Below are 18562 nucleotides of genomic sequence, written 5' to 3'. Positions count from 1 at the left end.
AGCAAAACTCCATCTTAAAATAAATAAATAAAATAAAATAAAATAAAAATTTAAAAAATAGGCGATTGGCATACAATCCTGCTGGTTGCTGACTGAAGATCATATTTGAGTCTGTGCAATACTGGGTTACAGCTGTGTGTGATGGAGTCTGCATATTGGTTCCATTGATACAGTAGATAGTTCTCGGGTGGCCTCGTATCTGAAAATTTTAAGTAAGTCCTGCTCCAGGGCTAATTTTTCTCCTTTCTTTCCAGGAGGGAGATGTAGGAGAGGGGATGACCCCCATAATGGCAGAAGAGCCTCCTCATTGTCCTATGTGCATCCTGAGATCAACAAATAATGTGAGACATGGTAGTGGGAAGTAAAACGTACCCAAATATGGCCAAACTTTGGTACGTTGTTAGGAAAGATCAATGCTCCTTTTTTTTTTTTTTTTTTTTCTTGAGACAGTCTCGCTCTGTTGCCTAGGCTGGAGTGCAGTGGCTCCATCACCTCTCACTGCAACCTCCGCCTCCCAGGTTCAAGTGATTCTCCTGTCTCAGCCTCCCGAGTAGCTGGGATTACAGGCACCTGCCACCATGCCTGGCTAATTTTTGTAGTTTTAGTAGAGACGAGGTTTCACCATGTTGGCCAGGCTGGTCTTGAACTGCTGGCCTCAAGTGATCCTTCCACCTCAGCCTCCTGAGTAGCTGCAACTACAGGTGTGCACCACCATGTCTGGCTAATTTTTTATTTTTTGGTAGAGATAGGGGTCTCATTATGTTGCCCAGGCTTGTCTTAAACTCCTGAACTCCTATCTTGGCTTCCCAAAGTGGTGGGATTACAGGCATGAGCCACTGCACTTGGCTCAAGTTAATATTTTTGCCACAAAAGTAAAAATGTAATTTTATAATGTTGCTATGGTTTGAATGTTGGTGTTTCTCCAAAATTCATATGTTGGAACCTAATACCCAATGTGACAGTCTTAAGAGATGGGGCCTTTGGGGAAGTGATTAAGTCATGTGGGCTCTGCCCTCATGAATGTGATTAGTGCTCTTACAAAAGCAGCTGAGGCCAGGCACGGTGGCTCATGCCTATAATCCCAGCACTTTGGGAGGCCAAGGCAGGCGGATCACTTGAGGTCAGGAGTTCGAGACCAGCCTGGCCAACATTGTGAAACCCTGTCTCTACTAAAAATACAAAAAATTAGCCGAGTGTGGTGGCACACGCCTGTAGTCCCAGCTACTCGGGAGGCTGAGGCAGGAGAATCGCTTGAACCTGGGAAGTGGAGATTGCAATGAACCAAGATGGCGCCACTGCACTCCAGCCTGGACAACAGAGCAAGACTCTGTCTCAAAAAAAGAAAAAAAAAGAAAGAAAAAGAAAAAGAAAAAGAAAGTGATTGGAGGAAGCTGCCCTCCACCTCCACCATGTGAAGATGCCACAAGAAGACGTCATCTTTGAAGTGGAGAGCCCTCATCAGACATCACATCTGCCGGCATCTTGATCTTGGCCTTCCCTGCCCTCCAAATGTGAGTAATAAATTCTGTTGTTAATAAATTACTCAGTCTAAAGTATTTTGTTATAGCAACCCAAATGGACTAAGTCAAATGCTATTCACAAACAATTGCAAAAGTTCTACAGCAATATCAATTGAGTCTAAAGTGGACTCTAAGTGACGTGGTCCATTATTGAATTTAATCCTACCAGTGTAGCAGGGTGAATCTACATGTAAGTTCTTTCATAGATGATGCCAAAAGCCCGAATTAGAGGTCTTTTTCCATGTGAAGCCTAGATTAAATGACTCTCATCTCCTCCCCTAAACCATATTAGACTTGCCTAGCAACAAAGAGAGAACTTCATTAGGATTTGTTCATTAATGGGAGCTGAGGGCATCAGGTGAAGAGCCTCTCACTGATGGAATCAAATTGCTGGGAGTGGCTGGGTGCAGTGGCTCAGGCCTGTGATCCCAGCACTTTGGGAGGCTGAGGTGGGTGGAGCACCTGAGGTCAGGAGTTCGAGACCAGCCTGACCAATATGGTGAAACCCTGTCTCTACTAAAAATACAAAAATTTGTCAGGCATGGTGGTGGGCACCTGTAATCCCAGCTACTTGGGAGGCTGAGAAAAGAGAATTCTTGAACGCAAGAGGTGGAGGTTGCGGTGAGCCGAGATCGCACCACTGCACTCCAGCCTGGATGACACAGTGAGACTCCATCTCAAAAACAAAAAACAGAAAAATGCAAATTGCCAGGAGGGTATCTCAAATGGCACATTGGGCAAAAAAGCATGGAGAGTGTGACAGGAAACCTTGACTATTCAAATATGCAAATTGTGGGGATTGCTTGGGCTCCGATTGGTAGTACAAAGTAAAGAGAAAGTGTTTCAAATTCGGGCACAATTAGAAAAGCACAATTGGAAAAACAGGATTGTTCTTTTTTTTTGTTATAAGTGAATTAAAAAGTTTATTAGCCATAGAAAAAAACTGATTCCTCAAAATCAATTATTGATAAATCCCCTGTAAAACAGCAAGCTTACAGAAAATTTCTCTCATGAACAGATAGTCACTATACTTTTGGTCCAAGAAATGTTGGGTTTTTTCCTCCTTCTTCAGATGACAGATGGATGTAACTGAATCTACAAACGAGTGTACTTGCCCCAAATGTGCAACATAAATACAGAAGCGATGAACAGAAGACTCATAACCAATACTGGGACAGGGCCAACTTTGAGCCCAGGTGAATCTTCTGTATAGAATCACCACATCCCCCCGGTGCCTGCCGAGGTCGTGCGGCCTGCGCTCCTTGTCCCACAGCTGGCATTTTTCCTCTGCCGGACAGTGGATCTCGCCGCCCAGGCGGCCACGGCTTTGCTAGGAGAGTGCCCTGAGGATCCCACATTAGTGACACTGGGGGTCGGACCAGGCATGCTGGAGATGAGGGTGGCAAGGAGCTGACACTGACGGAAGGAAAGTTGCGGAGCCCCCGAAGGACCCGCAGCTGGCGAGACTGCCAGGATTGTTCTTAGAGAGTCATTTTGGCTTTCAGACCAAGTGAGTTCTTGGGCAGCCTCCTCTTGAGTTGGATGTTATGTACAGCAAATGGAATGTGCCATGGCTATAGGATAGGGTCAATGAGGATAGTTTTCCAGCAAATCAAGTTCTTGTTTATGAACATTCTTCCTCCTTTGGATATGAAGTCATATGCTCTTCTGGGGGCCCTCTCTAAGTCATACCGGAAGAGGTGGAGACACATGGCAATCTTTGAGGTCAGGCAGATGGAGAAAAGCCCTAGGCAAGGTAGAATTTGTGCAACTGTAATCTTTGATAGCCTCACAACGAACTCTGATCCTGGTCTCAGCCTGACCCATAATCCTAAACAAAGGGAGTAATCAAGGGCAGGGCAAGTTAAGTTTATGTTGTGGACCAGGGGTCAGCAAACTCTTTTATAAAAGGCCAAAAATAATATTTTAGGCTTTGTGGGGCATATAGTCTTGATCACAGCTGCTCAACTTTGCTGTTGTAGTACAAAACCACCACAGGCAGTAAATAAATGAGTGAGTGTGGCTGTGTCCTAATAAAATCTTATTTGCAAAAACAGGTGGCAGCAGGCTGGGCATGGTGGCTTGCGCCTGTAATCTCAGCACTTTAGGAGGCTGAGGGGGGTGGATCGCTTGAGCCCAGGAGTTTGAGATGAGCCTGGACAACATGGCAAAACTCCGTCTCTAAAAAAAAAAAAAAAAAAAAAAAAAAGCAAAAATTAGCTGGGCATGGTGGTGCACTCCTGTAGTCCCAGCTACTCAGAAGGCTTAGATGGGAGGATCACTTCATCCCAGGATGTTGAAGCTGCAGTGAGCCAGTGATCATGCCACTGCACTCCAGCCTGGGCAACAGATGAGACCCTGTCTCAAAAAACAAACAAACAAACAAGCGCAGATGGCAGCAGGTTTGGCCCACAGGTCATAGGTTGCTAACCCTTACTCTGTAATACCACAAGCAGAAAACTATGCATCTCCAAGAAATACCAAATCTGAAATAAGATCACAGAGCATGCAACTCCCTAAAAGGGACCCCCAGATTAAGCAGTCTTAAATCTCAGATCTGACTGTGTGTGTATGGTGGCTCACACCTGTAATCCCAGCACTTTGAGAGGCTGAGGTGGGTGGATCACTTGAGCTCAGGAGTTCGAGACCAGCCTGGGTAACATGGAAAAACCCCGTCTCTACAAAAAATACAAAAATTAGCCACTGTGGTGGTGGGCACCTGTAGTTCCAGCTACTTGGGAGGCTGAAGTGGGAGGATTGCTTGAGCCCAGGAGGCAGAGGTTGTAGTCAGCTGAGATCGCACCACTGCACTCCAGCCTGGGCCACAGAGCAAGATCCTGTCTCAGAAAAAAAAAAAAAAAATCTCAGATCTATTACTTACAAGTTGTGAAACTTTGGAAAAAAGCCATAACTTTTCTCATGCTCAGGCTTTTCATTTGTAATATGGAGATTATAAGACCTACCTAGCCTACCCCGGAATGATGGTGAAGTGCAAATGGATGATCATGCATCAACAGCAAGCAGCTCTCATTACTATTGTGGAACTGCAGAAATGCCTTATGAATTAAAGACTAAAGCTCTTCATGGACAAGATGGTGCTTATTCACTATTGAATCAATAGTGCCTCCCACATATTGGCACTCAGAATAAATTTATTGACTTTATAAATGAAATACATATTTCCTTCTTTCAAATCAAGGTGCCATTATTTGAACAGACCAGAGCAGTAGCAGCCGATAGTGAAGCAATTTGAAAAAAGGACATGGACCATTGAATTTTTGGAGTTTTAGCTATATTCAGGGAATGTTTCTGGACCAAGGTGCTTACACAACTTTGGGCACGCAAAGATGAGCTCCCATCAGGACATTACATGAATGTTTCCAACTCCAATCAGATGTACTGGAAACATTCTGTCATTGAGGGGGATTTTCCCTCGGGCCTTTATTTCTCATCACTAATATCCTCATCGCAAGAGAATCCTTAGCCATTTGACTGACTACTCCTGGGGCTTGCTCCAACACTATATCTTCCCATGGATGGACACGGCCATGTGTACAAACTCCCCAGATGCATCATGCTAGCTTGTTAAGGGTTTGTCTGGTGTTTTACAGGGGCATTACTGCCAAAATGAAGGTTAAAGATATCTGTGTAATGAATATTACTAATGCCAGCTGGGCGCAGTGGCTCATGCCTGTAATTCCAGCACTTTGGGAGGCTGAGGTGGGTGGATCACTTGAGGTCAGGAGTTTGAGACTAGCCTGGCCAACATGGTGAAACCCCGACTCTACTTAAAAAAATATAAAAGTTAGCCGGGCGTGGTGGCACATGCCTGTAATCCCAGCTACTCGGGAGGCTGAGGCACAAGAATCGCTTGAACCTGAGAGGTGGAGATTGCAATGAGCTGAGATCATGCCACTGCACTCCAGCCTAGGCAACAGGGGTAAGACTCTGTCTCAAAGAAAAAAAAAAGCCTGAATATTACTGATGCCAATAAAAGGAAAATGAAACAAAAACCTTGGTGATCGTTGTATATTAAGTCAAACCAAATAGCCCATTTGTCTATTTGGAGGCAGCAGGAAATAGTGGAAAGAACATGTGTGTTAGAGCCAGGCAGACCTGAGTTAAAGTCATTACTAGAGCTATGAAAAGTTATGTGGTCTTGCACAATTAACCTTAATGTTATCATCTCAAGGTTGTTGTGAAATGAGCTAGAACAGTGCTTCTGAAAACCACTCTTGGGTGAGAAAGGACAAATATTCTGAGAGGTGGAGGCTGTTGTTGGCTGGGCAGTCTCCCCCAGAGGAGTCTACTACAGTGGCCTTTTTACAGGGCTTTGCCTTCAACTTAGCACTTTTAGCAGCTATTATTACTATTATAGAACTGAAGAAACACCTTAGGAATTAAAGACTAAAGCTCTTCATGGAAGAGATATGGCTTATTCACTACTGAATCAGTGGCACTTGCCACATATTGGCTGAGACTACTCTTGGCTGAGAATAGATAAAAAGCACTCTTTTTCTTTTTCTTTTTTCTCTTTTGAGACAGAGTCTCTCTCTGTCACCCAGGCTGGAGTGCAGTGGCACCATCTCGGCTCACTGCAAACTCCGCTTCCTGGGTTCACGCCATTCTCCTGCCTCAGCCTCCCAAGTAGCTGGGACTACAGGCGCCTGCCACCATGCCCTGCTAATTTTTTTGTGTTTTTGTAGAGACGGGTTTCACCATGTTAGCCAGGATGGTCTCGGTCTCCTGACCTCGTGATCCACCCGCCTCGGCCTCCCAAAGGGCTGGGATTACAGGCGTGAGCCACTGCGCCAGGCCCCTCTTTTTTTTTTTTTTTTTAGACAGAGTCTCACTCTGTCACCCAGGCTGGCAGGCTGAAGTGCAGTGGCGTGATCTCAGCTCGCTGTAACTTCCACCTCCTGGGTTCAAGCAATTCTCCCAAGTAGCTGGGATTACAAGCATGTGTTTCCACACCCAACTAATTTTTGTATTTTTGGTAGAGATGGAGTTTCACCATGATGGCCGGGCTGGTCTCGAACTCCTGGCCTCAAGTGATCCACCTGCCTCAGCCTCCAAAAGTGCTGGGATTACAGGCGTGAACCAACACGCGTGGGGATAAAAAGCACTCTTGATCGGGATATGGTATGGTGGGAAGATTCCCGGACAGTCTTGAAAGGAATGACCAAAAGACTAATGGGCCTGGGCCCATTGGCTCATGCCTGTAATCCCAGCACTTTGGGTGGCTGAGATGGCAGGATTGCTTGAGCCCAGGAGTTCAAAACCAGCCTGGGCAACATAGTGAAACCCCAATTCTACTAAAAAAGTAAAAATAAAAAAGATGAATGGGCCAGAAGAGAGGCTCTGTGTGACCATCCCAGGAAAAGGAGATAACTCTAATGACCCTATTTTTTTTTTATTCCCTATTAACATGAGCCCGTACTAGCTTGTAAATAAGGAATTGTCTGCATCAAATGTAATGCAGTTGTTTTCGTTAGCAATTTGACAGTATGGTGCACTGGTCCGGAGGGTAAGCTTTAGAATTAGACAACCTAATTAGGCAAGTTAGGCAAGTGTTGGGCAAGTTAGTTAACTTCCCAGAGTCTCAGCTTCCCTCTTCCTAGGGATAATAATAGAATTCCTTTCTGCTCGCTTTGTCTTTTGCTTGCCTTGTGGCTTCTGCTTACTCAGAGGTTCTGCCTGCGCCTCATGGCAGCTCACATGTGGCCTTCAGGGTCAATCACTGAGATCTCTGTTTGGTTAGAACCATCTTGGCCAGGCGCGATGGCTCATGCCTGTAATCTCAGCACTTTGGGAGGCCGAGGTGGGCGAATCATGAGGTTAGGAGATCGAGACCATCCTGGTCAACACGGTGAAACCCCGTCTCTACTAAAAATACAAGAAATTAGCCGGGCGTGGTGGTGGGTGCCTGTAGTCCCAGCTACTCGGGAGGCTGAGGCAGGAGAATGGCGTGAACCCAGGAGGCGGAGCTTGCAGTGAGCCAAGATCACGCCACTGCTCTCCAGCCTGGGCGACAGTGCGAGACTCCGTGTCAAAAAAAAAAAGAAAAGTTTCTTTTCTTTTTTTTTTTTTTTGAGATGGGATCTTGCTCTGTCACCCAGGCTGGAGAGCAGTGGCGCAATCTCGATCTCAGCTCACTGCAACCTCCACCTCCTGGGTTCAAGCGATTCTCCTGCCCCAGCCTCTTGAGCAGCTGAGATTACATGCATGTGCCACCAAGCCCAGCTAATGTTTGTATTTTTGAAGAGATGGGGTTTGGCCAGGCTGGTCTCAAACTCCTGACCTCAAGTAATCCACCCGCCTCAGCCTCCCAAAGTGCTGGGATTACAGGCATGAGTCGACATCTTTCAGACCCCTCAGAAGCTGCCGGCCAGCCTCCGGTTGGGGGCCTTTGGTTCAGGTGTCCACCCCAGGTCTAATCAGCGTGGCCAGCAGGGAGACAGGACAGACAGGAGAGAGAACACAAAGGGCTGGCTGCTGAGTCAGGGACTGTGGACAGCGCCATTTCTCATAGGAGATTGTAGGTGTGGTGTGCACCACGATGGACGCCCAGGACACAGAGATGAGACAGAGGCCTTTAACGCAAGGTAGACAGTGGTTCCTCCAATAAAAGAAATGCTCGTGGCCGGGCGCGGTGGCTCACGCCTGTTAATCCCAGCACTTTGGGAGGCTGAGGTGGGCGGATCACGAGGTCAGGAGATCAAGACCATCCTGGCTAACACGGTGAAACCCTGTCTCTACTAAAAATACAAAAAAAAAAATTAGCCGGGCATGGTGGTGGGCGCCTGTAGTCCCAGCTGCTGGGGAGGCTGAGGCAGGAGAATGGCGTGAACCCGGGAGGCGGAGCTTGCAGTGAGCTGAGATGGCGCCACTGCACTCCAGCCTGGGTGACAGAGCAAGACTCCGTCTCAAAAAAAAAAAAAAAAAAGAAATGCTTGTAAAGAGCTGCACAAATTCAGAGAAAACATTGCTTTCTAGCTAAGGGGGTAAGGGAGAGGCTCTATGGAAGGTGGGGCCTCCAGAGTGTCTTCCCCCAACTACTCCAAGCCAATCAGGGCCTGTCCCCAGACTTGAAGCTGGGAGTCAGTCCTACCCAACCCTCATGACTGAGAAATTCGGGGAGTTCCTACAATCAGCCTCTCCCCTCCCTCTGCCACAGGCTTTGATTCAAAGATGGGGCCATATGACAAAAGTCAGGCCAGTCAGGACAAAGAGATTTCCCGGGAAGCAGAGGTTCTTTTCTCTGCTGCATTTGAACATGGAAGCGCATATCCTTAGAAGCCACGGGCAGTTACTTTGCAGGCACAAGGGGAGACTTCTGAGCATGGAGTCCTCACCAAGAAGGCAGAGCCTGGAGGGAAACAGAGAAAGAAGCAGAGACAGAGGCAGGAGAAACGGGGCCTGGACACATCATTCTGGGAAAGTACAGGGAGAAGAGGGCAACAGTGAAAAGTACAGTTTGATGGGGATGATGGAGCAAGGATGTTAATATTGGGAAGGCAGGCCAGGCGTGGTGGCTTATGCCTGTGATCCCAGCACTTTGGGAGGCTGAGGCGGGTGGATCACTTGAGGCCAGGAGTTTAAGACCAGCCTGGCCACCGTGGTGGAACCCCATCTCTACTAAAAATAACAAAAATTAGCAACGTATGGTGGTGCACGCCTTAATCCCAGCTACTTGGGAGGCTGAGGCAGGAGAATTGCTTGAACCTGGGAGGCGGAGGTTGCAGTGAGCAAGAGATCATGCCACTGCACTCCAGTCTGGGTGACAGAGCGAGACTCCATCTAAAAAATATATATCTCTGTGTGTGTGTGTGTGTGTGTGTGTGTGTGTGTATGTATATATATATATATGTGGAAGGAAGATTAGAAAGAAGACAAAATTTAAAAAAAGAAGGAAAACAGGCTTTTTTTCTGTAGGGAACAGGAAGCTAATGAAAGTATTTAAGTACTGTGATATGAGCAGTGTAGTAGATAAATTAATCACCAATGTGTGTAAAATGATTAGTATGGAGAGGCCAGAGGTGAGAAGAACATCGAGAGCTTATCACAATAATCTGAAGACCTGACCCAGAGAAACTGCAGTGGGGCTGGAAAGAAAAGAAGGATGTGGAAAAATAAGACCACAGACTCAAGATTTTAGAGTAAGACTTTGTCGTTTACTAAAGGTGGCAAGAAGGAAGGAGGGTGCAAGCCAGGCTGAAAGAGCACACTTTATTTATTTTTATTTTTGAGATGGGGAGGGGGGTGTCTCACGATGTTGCCCAGGCTGGTCTCAAACTCCTGAGCTCAAGCAATCCTCCTGCCTCAGCCTCCCAAAATGTTGGGACTATAGGCATGAGCCACCGCGCCTGGCCAGAGCACACTTTAAATTCTTGGATGATTCCTCTAGGCCAGTAGTTTATCACCATGAAAGACAGATGTAAAAGATTAGGCAACTGGTCAGGGTGCCGAGGCTCATGGGAGGACGAGGCGAGGAGATCATCTGAGGTCAGGAGTTCGAAACCAGCCTGGCCAACATGGTGAAACCCTGTCTCTACTAAAAATACAAAAATTAGCTGGGTGTGGTGGCGCATGCCTGTAATCCCAGCTACTCAGGAGGCTGAGGCAGGAGAATCTCTTGAAGCTGGGAGGCGGAGGTTGCAGTGAGCCAAGATCGCGACAGCGCTCTCCAGCCTGGTCGACAGAGTGAGACTCTGTCTCAAAACAAAACAAGACAAAACAAATGAACAAAAAAGATGAGGCAATTGATGAGAGAAAAATTTTCTTTAGGTACATTGTTGTAGTGCAAACAGATCATGGTGAAATTTTATAATATTGCATAATAGTCTGTGGTGTTGACATACAAGCAAAATGTCAGCAAACTACAGGGGCTGTTTATAAAGAATGCTAACAACCTACTTTTGAAAGGGGTGGCGCAAAACATATGTATCACTCTGTTGAGATTTTAACTTTTCCTCTAACTTGCTGTGTGACTCTGGGTAGGTCGCTTACCGTCTCTGAGCTCATTTTCTCAGCTGTAAAAAAGGGGGAGATAAAGCTTTCCCAGAGTTGTGGTCCTCACCTCATGATCTCATAGGAAAACTCCTTGCTAATTCCTAATAAATAAAAGGTAAATAATAAATAAGTAGAAAAATGAATACATATATTTAAAAATTAGAAATAAAAGGTAAATATGTTTCAAACTTCCTTTCCTCTCTCCTTTCTTTTCTTCTTTCCTAAGTATGCTTTGTGTTTGCAGGCTGGCTTTCCACAGGTGGTTAGTGTTGTCACAGCTTGTTGATAGGTTTCACGTAGAAACCTATGGTTAAGTCACTCGTCTAGGTTGGGCGCAGTGCTTCACACCTGTAATCCCAGCACTTTGGGAGTCCGAGGAGGTAAGCTGAGGAGTTCAAGACCAGTCTGGGCAACATGGCAAAACTTCGTCTCTACAAAAAATACAAAAATCAGCCAGGCGTGGTGGCATGTGCCTGTGGTCCCAGCTACTTGAGAAGCTGAGGTGGGAGGATCACCTGAGCCTGTCAGGCGGAGGTTGTAGTGAGCCGAGATCGCACCACTGGGATTCAACCTGGGTGACAGAGTGAGACCTCATCTCACAAAAAAAAAGAAAAGTCAATCTTCCAGGTTCTATCTAGTACAATACCTGGGTTCTCTGATTCTAGGTTCGTCTGCATTACAGAACCAGGATGGCCTTTCTTGGTCCTGTATCTATGATGCGGGAATAAATAAAACACAGTATTTTATTATGGTGATTTGCTTAAGGAGCTAAAAACTACCCATGATTTATAGCAGTGGGGGGAAGGGCAGTGCTCCTCAGTGAGGGAACTGTGGGTGTGGCCAGTGATGACTGACACGTCTAGAGCAGGGGGATGGTAGGGATGGCTAAAATGCAAGGGAAAGCAATGAGGGCCACAGAAGAAGCATATATGATGTACCATGGCAGGCAAGGGGGCACTATTGTGGATCTAGTGTGTCCTCAGCTCCTAACTTCCCCTCCACTACCACTTATGGAATGCTAAAGACATGTACCATTTCATGCAATTCTTGAAATAAGCCTACGAGTAGGTAGAGTATTATGATGTTTATTTGACAGATGAGGACACTGGAGCTTAGGTCACTTGTCCGAGGTCACAAAGACAATTTTGTGAGTGACAGAGCAAGGTCTTGAACTCAGGTTTCACTGTCTCCAGAGCCCATGGTTTTTGTTTTGGTTTGTTTTGGTTTTTTTTTTGTTTGTTTGAGACGGAGTCTCACTCTGTTGCCCAGGCTAGAGTTCAGTGGCACAATCTTGGCTCAATACGACCTCTGCCTCTCAGGTTCAAGCGATTTTTTGGCCTCAGTCTCTGGAGTAGCTGGGATTACAGGTGCCCGCCACCACGCCCGGCTAATTTTTGTCTTTTTAGTAGAGATGGGGTTTCATCATGTTGGCCAGGCTGGTCTCGAACTCCTGACCTCAAGTGATCTGCCTGCCTTGGCCTCTCAAAGTGCTGGGATTACAGGCGTGAGCCACCGTGCCAGGCCTGGAGCCCATGGTTTTAACTATTGTTCTGTACTGCCCACGCTGGAATTTCTGGGGAAGCCCTCTCTTATCTCTTCTTTTACAGGCGCATGATTTATAGCAACCATCCGGAATAGGATGGAGTGAAAAAGGGGACTTGGGAACTATTGTCTCTCCAGGATTACTCAGTTCTTTGATTTCTCCCCTGGGAGCCATGCTGCCTGTCAGCTAGAAGGTACTGGAAGAAATTAGATTGCTCTAGGGTGTTCCCTTGTACGCAATTTATTATTTCTAAAGATAAGGCCTAAAGAGACATCTACATTGCATTAGTTTTATTTTTTTTTTCCCAATGAATGAAAGCGGAAGGGCATCTGTTTAGTATTTGAGACATGCACCTGGCTCACTTTGATTAAAAGAGAAAAATAAATACTAAAACATAGTAATCCAAAGAATTACCCCCTTTGTGGCTGGCTTACCCACTGCTTTGAGTATGGGACTCAAAGGGGGTAATTTAAATTTAGGGCTGCCAGAAAAGGATGTCCTTGTTCTTTATTAATCAGGAAGACTAAAGATCTCCCTGGGAGAGGGCTTGGATTCTGGCTTATGGTCTAACCCTAGGTCCAGATCTGAAGCTTGGAAAAAGCACTGAGAATCTGTTAGGGGGTGGGAAAGAAGGAGACATCATCTCATTCAACACCTTCCTCTAATTGTGAAATACATTAAAGCCCAGGGCACTGGATACCTGCCAATTCCCCCCCACTCCCCAACACCCGACCTGCTCTCCACCCTTTCCATCCTGTCCTGTGTCCTGGGAGGGTGACCCGTATGGCCTGCATCAAGGAGTTCCCTTACCCTCTGGCTTCCAGTTTGGTGAGGCCAAAGGAAAGCACGCACCGGAGATCAAAGGGCAGGAGGAGAGCGAGATGTGAGTATTATTTCCTCAACTGCCTCCCTGCAAGGGCACCCTGGATGAGCTGCACCCTTGTCAGGTGGCCTTCTCCATGCAGCTGCCATCTCTGGTCCAAGGAATTGCTTCTCCCTCGCTCCCTTGCTTCTCCCTCGCTCTTTCAAGGCCGAGGGGGAGCAAGGGCTCCTTGTGGTTACTAGGTACTGCCCTATCCATTTTGTGCATACATCTTTGTAAATAGCCCCATTATTACACACTAATCAAATTGCCCAATTTGAATGTGCCGTCTGTTTCCTGCTGGGACCCTGATGGATATACCCAGAGGGGTTTAATGACTTGCCCAAGGTCTCAGAAGGATTTGATTATACACCAGTGTGTACTAATAAGAAGAAATAAAACTGACATAGTATTTTATAGTTAACAAGGCACTTTGATAACTATAATATCAGGATGCAGAAAAGGTATTAAGCTTTCCACTTAGAGACAAGGAAATTGAATCTTAAAGAAGAGTGGGATTAGCCACAGCTGGTGAGCATCAGCACCCTCCTCAGACCCAGTTCCTGGGCTCTGCCTATCATGCTACAGCCCAACCTTCAGGGCAGATAGAATACTAATTCTAATCCCGTGGATAAGAATATTGATTCTTCATTAGTATGACTCCACACCTTGAGCACCAGGAAAGCAAATATAGCCAGAGTTCCATTCTCCAGGCCCAGAGCTGATGACGCTACACATGCAATCCAACAACCCTGCGAGGCAAGTGGTATCATCCTCCTTTATAGATGAGGAAAGTAAGGTTCAGAAGGCGAAATATCTCACTGAAAGTCACACAGCTGGGAAGTAGCTGGACTGTGAACCCAGGCCAGCCTGCCTGCTCTTTCTCCGCCCCCACACTGCCTTGAGTGCAGAGATATGGATCTCTGAAGGCACTGCAGGCTGCAGGCCCAACACATCCGCTGTTCTTTCTCCCATCAAACCAGTCCCAACTTGGCTTTCAAACTAACTCTGGGACCTCGGCCCAGCTTTCCTGTTGGGCAGCCAAGGAGGCTTTTGCAGATAAAACATGATAGAAAATGGAGCAGAGCTGATTAAGACTAACAGATAACAAGGCAAGGCATGCAGGCCCTTTGTCTGAGAAAGCCTGAGAAAAATGCAGCTGGGTCAGGGCTGCCTCTGTTGCTACTACTAAGGAGATAGGGGTGCCAGAGGATATTCTTCAGCTTTGACAAGCATCCCAATCTGCAAGGCTGAAGGGGCCATCTGTCTACCAACTTAGAGGTTAAAAAAAAAAAAAAAAAGGTGCTATGGATCACACTGTAATCCCAGCACTTTGGGAGGCCGAGGTGGGCGGATCACCTGAGGTCAAGAGTTCGAGATCAGCCTGGCCAACATGGTGAAACCCCATCTCTACTAAAAATACAAAAATTGGCCGGGCATGGTGGTGTGCGCCTGTAATCCCAGCTACCCAGGAGGCTGAGGCAGGAGAATCACTTGAACCTGGGAGGCAGAGGTTGCAGTGAGCCGAGATCATGCCACTGCACTCCAGCCTGGGCAACAAAGAGAGACTGTCTCAAAAAAAAAAGACCCTGGGCCATTTGCTTTCATAACATAAAAGCAGTCAGGGGCCATTGTTGGCTGAGTACTGACCTGGGTCACCTACTCTCTGCATGGCTTTAAGGACTCATCTCCCCAGTTTGGGCCTTGGTTTCCTTGTCTGAGATATGGAGGAGATGGGTGAATCTTTGCTACTTCTCTTTGCAATCTGTACTTTATGAGTTTAGGAATCTTGAGAAGTTTGTGAGCCTTCCAAGACTTCCCCCTCCTCCCCTGTTAGCAGGACATTGGAGTTATATTGTCGAGGGGTTTACGTCACTCGATTCACATTTTCCCTTTTTTTGAGACAGAGTCTTTCTCTGTCACCCAGGATGGAGTGCAATGGCATGATCTTGGCTCATTGCAACCTTCGCCTCCTGGACTCAAGTGATTCCCATGCTTCAACCTCCTAAGCAGCTGGGACTACAGGTGCAGGCCATCATGGCCAGTTAATTTTTTCTATTTTTAATACAGGTGGAGATTCACCATGTTGGGACAGGGTGGTCTTGAACTCCTGGCCTCAAGTGATCCGCTAGCCTTGGCCTCCCAAAGTGCTGGGATTACAGGCATAAGTCACTGCGCCTGGCTCAGATTCACATTTTCTTCCCTGTTTATTCACATTTGTGAACAGCTGGCCAGAATCAGGCAGTGGCTTGGAGTTGCAGAGGGGGCAGGATTGGACCCAGGACCTTGTCTGTAAAGCCCTTCAGCCAGCCTCCAGTCCTTGAGTGGTGCTTTGCAGTCTTGTGAAGCATTACATGTGAAAAGCCTATCCACCCTGCTACCCGCCCCAGACCCTTACTTTACTGGCCAGAGGAATGTGATGCTCCGATTGGCCAACCCTGAGTCACATGCCCACTCTTGGAGTGGGAAGTGAAGTGAACTCCAGGAAATGAATTTCTTTGAGGAGCAGAGCCTGAAAAGGGGGTGTAGCTGGTCCCCTGATAATAAGCTGGGGATGAAGACACCAGAAAGAAGGGTAAATGGATGCCAGGTGGCAAAACCACACATGCCTACCCTTCTGGTTGCTAAGCAACATTTTGTTTTTCTGCTCTGGTTCCTTTTCTGTTCTGCAAAGCTCACCTAGCACAAGGGCTGACCGTTCTGGAGTTGGAAGAGGGCCAAACCCAGGGGCCTTGAGTGAAGTGGAAATAGATCTGGGCTGGAGATTTGGGTTTTAGTCCTGATATTGCCACGTACTTTCTTCCTTCCCTGAGTCTCAGTTTTTTCTTCAGCTGTAAGACGAGAAGACTGAATAGAATCTCTATGGGGCCCTTGCAACTTACTAGGCTGGGTTCTGGGCAATGTCATAGGCAGTGGGGGCCTCCTGTGCCTCTCATATTATATCTTAGAAGTGAAGGCAGCTTTCTCTGAACATGGGCAATCCCTGCCATGGAATGTGGCTTGCTAGAAAGTGCCTCAATCTTGGCATTAGATGATTTGTTTTGGTTTCTGATCTTAATTTCGTGTTTTTTTTTTGTTGTTGTTGTTTGTTTGTTTTCGAGACTGAGTCTCGCTCATCACCCAGGCTGGAGTGCAGTGGCACTATCTCGGCTCACTGCAACCTCCGCCTCCTGGGCTCAAGCAATTCTCCTGCCTCAGCCTCCTGAGTAGCTGAGACTACAGGTGCATACCACCCCGCCCAGCTAAGTTTTGTTTTTAGTAGAGACAGGGTTTCACCATGTTGGCTACACTGGTCTGGAACTCCTGACCTCAGGTGATCCACCCACCTTGGCCTCCCAAAGTGATGGGATTACAGGCGTAAGCCACTGCACCCAGCCCCTGTCCTTAATTTCTGACTCCTCCTAATACCTGTGCAACCCAGGCAAATTACTTAACCTCTCTGAACCTTCTTATATAAAGTGGACTTAAGGATAATCCCTCAAAAGTTGTTGAGAGAATCAAATGAGACAATGGATGTGAAAGTGCTTTGTAAGCCCCAAAGTTCTGTGCAGATGGAGGGCCCATCCACCTAGTGTCCCTGTCTCCCAGGCCATTGTGGTTCTGGGACTCGGTGCTCCTGAGAAAAGGCTAGTGCCCACATTCAATGAGCATGAGTCCTTCCACAGTGCATGTCTTTTAGTTGTATTTATTCTAAACCTTGTGTTTCTGCGTGTAGGTGCCACATCAGGGGGTGACCTGAAGCAACTGTGAGGATGGGTGAAAAACAAAGGTCACTGATTATTCCAAATTTTGCACAGTCTATCCTGGAGTCTCGGTCTGGGGGCCCAGGACCCAGCAGCTGGCAGTGAGGGAGCAGGAAGCCAGGCCCTGCCCATCTTTTCTGAGCATTCTGTCCCTCCGAGCAAGCCTTTGGACAGAAGCCTCCCTCTGACCTGTCTAGTGGGGCTGGGATAGCCGCTTCCACTCTGATACCTCACAGTCACCTCAAATTAACATGTATGTTTTAGGAAGCCGAGGAGGGAGGATCACTTGAAGCCAGAAGTTCAAGACCAGCCTGGGCAACAAAGTGAGACCCTAACTCCACTAAAAATTTAAAAATTAGCTAGGTGTGGTTGTGTGCACCTGTAGTCCAAGCTACTCAGGAAGCTGAGGTGGGAGGATTGCTTGAGCCCAGGAGTTTGAGACTGCAGTGAGCTATGATCACACCACTGTACTCCAGCCTGGGTGACAGAGTAAGATCCTATCTCTAAGAAATAAAAAAAAACATCTTCAAAATAGATCTCTTGATCTTGGTCCTCACCTCCAAGATCAGTCTTCACCCAGTTTTGTAAATGTCACCTACAGCCGTTCAGTCTCTCATGCCAGATACCTGTGACCCTGAACATCTCTCTCTTTTATCCTGCCACAATCCGTCATTAAATCCTAACTATTGGCTGGGCGCGGTGGCTCACACCTGTAATCCCAGCACTTTGGGAGGCCGAGGCGGGCGGATCACGAGGTCAGGAGATCGAGACCATCCTGGCTAACACGGTGAAACCCCGTCTCTACTAAAAATACAAAAAATTAGCCGGGCGTGGTGGCGGATGCTTGTAGTCCCAGCTACTCGGGAGGCTGAGGCAGGAGAATGTCATGAATCAGGGAGGCGGAGGTTGCAGTGAGCTGAGATCACGCCACTGCACTCCAGCTGGGGAACAGAGCGAGACTCCGTCTCAAAACAACAACAACAACAAAAAAAACCTAACTATTCCCCCTCTAAAGCATACTTCAATTCCACTCATTTTTTCCCATTCCCATTACTACTACCCCTGTCTGAGACACTGCCATTTCTTACCTAACTAGTAACTTGTAGCTAGTTTTTCCATTTGGGGTCCTGTTCCATTCCCCCAAGAGGAAATCTGCAGCTGAAGACATTAGTAAGAAGGGTAAATGGATGCCAGGTGGCAAAACCACACTTCCCCACCCTTCTGGTTGCTAAGCAACATTTTGCCTTTCAGTTCTGGCTAGTCTTCTGTTCCTCAAAGCTCTTCTAGTACAAGGGCTGACCTTTCAGTAGTTGGAAGAGGGCCAAAGCTAGGAGACCTTGAGTGAAGTAGAAAGAGAGCTAGGATGGAGATTTGGGTTTTATTCTTGGTTTCCCAAATGTAAATCTGATGGCATTACTGTCCCTCTTACAAGTCTTCAAAGACTGATACATTTGGAATGACACCCAAGGTCCCCAGTGTGTCCTGCAGAACCCTGCAGGGTCTGGCCCTGCCCACCTCTCCAGGCCCCGCCTCCTCTTACTGCATACTCCCCATTTTTCCTGACGCTCCAGCCACTGGCCTTTTTTTTTTTTTTTTTTTTTTTTTGAGATGGAGTCTCGCTCTGTCACCCAGTCTGGAGTGCAGTGGCGCGATCTCAGCTCCCTGCAACCTCTGCCTCCTGGATTCAAGAATTCTCCTGCCCTGCCTCAGCCTCCTGAGTAGCTGGGACTATAGGTGCATGCCACCATGCCCGGCTAATTTTTGTATTTTTAGTAGAGACGGGGTTTCATCATGTTGGCCAGGATGGTCTCGATGTCCTGACCTCGTGATCCATCTGCCTCGGCCTCCCAAAGTGCTGAGATTACAGGCATGAGCCACCATG

The 18562-nt window shown here is 47.1% G+C and overlaps 1 pseudogene; it reads right to left on the bottom strand.

Annotated features, from left to right (window-relative positions):
• Positions 1-2396: 2396 nt before the first annotated feature.
• Positions 2397-3023, bottom strand: LOC112135465 (protein transport protein Sec61 subunit beta-like; annotated as a pseudogene).
• Positions 3024-18562: the final 15539 nt, after the last annotated feature.

Source organism: Pongo abelii, chromosome 9, assembly GCF_028885655.2.
Source record: "Pongo abelii isolate AG06213 chromosome 9, NHGRI_mPonAbe1-v2.0_pri, whole genome shotgun sequence".
Lineage (NCBI taxonomy): Eukaryota > Metazoa > Chordata > Mammalia > Primates > Hominidae > Pongo > Pongo abelii.
This window is presented reverse-complemented; position numbering and strand designations above follow the sequence as displayed.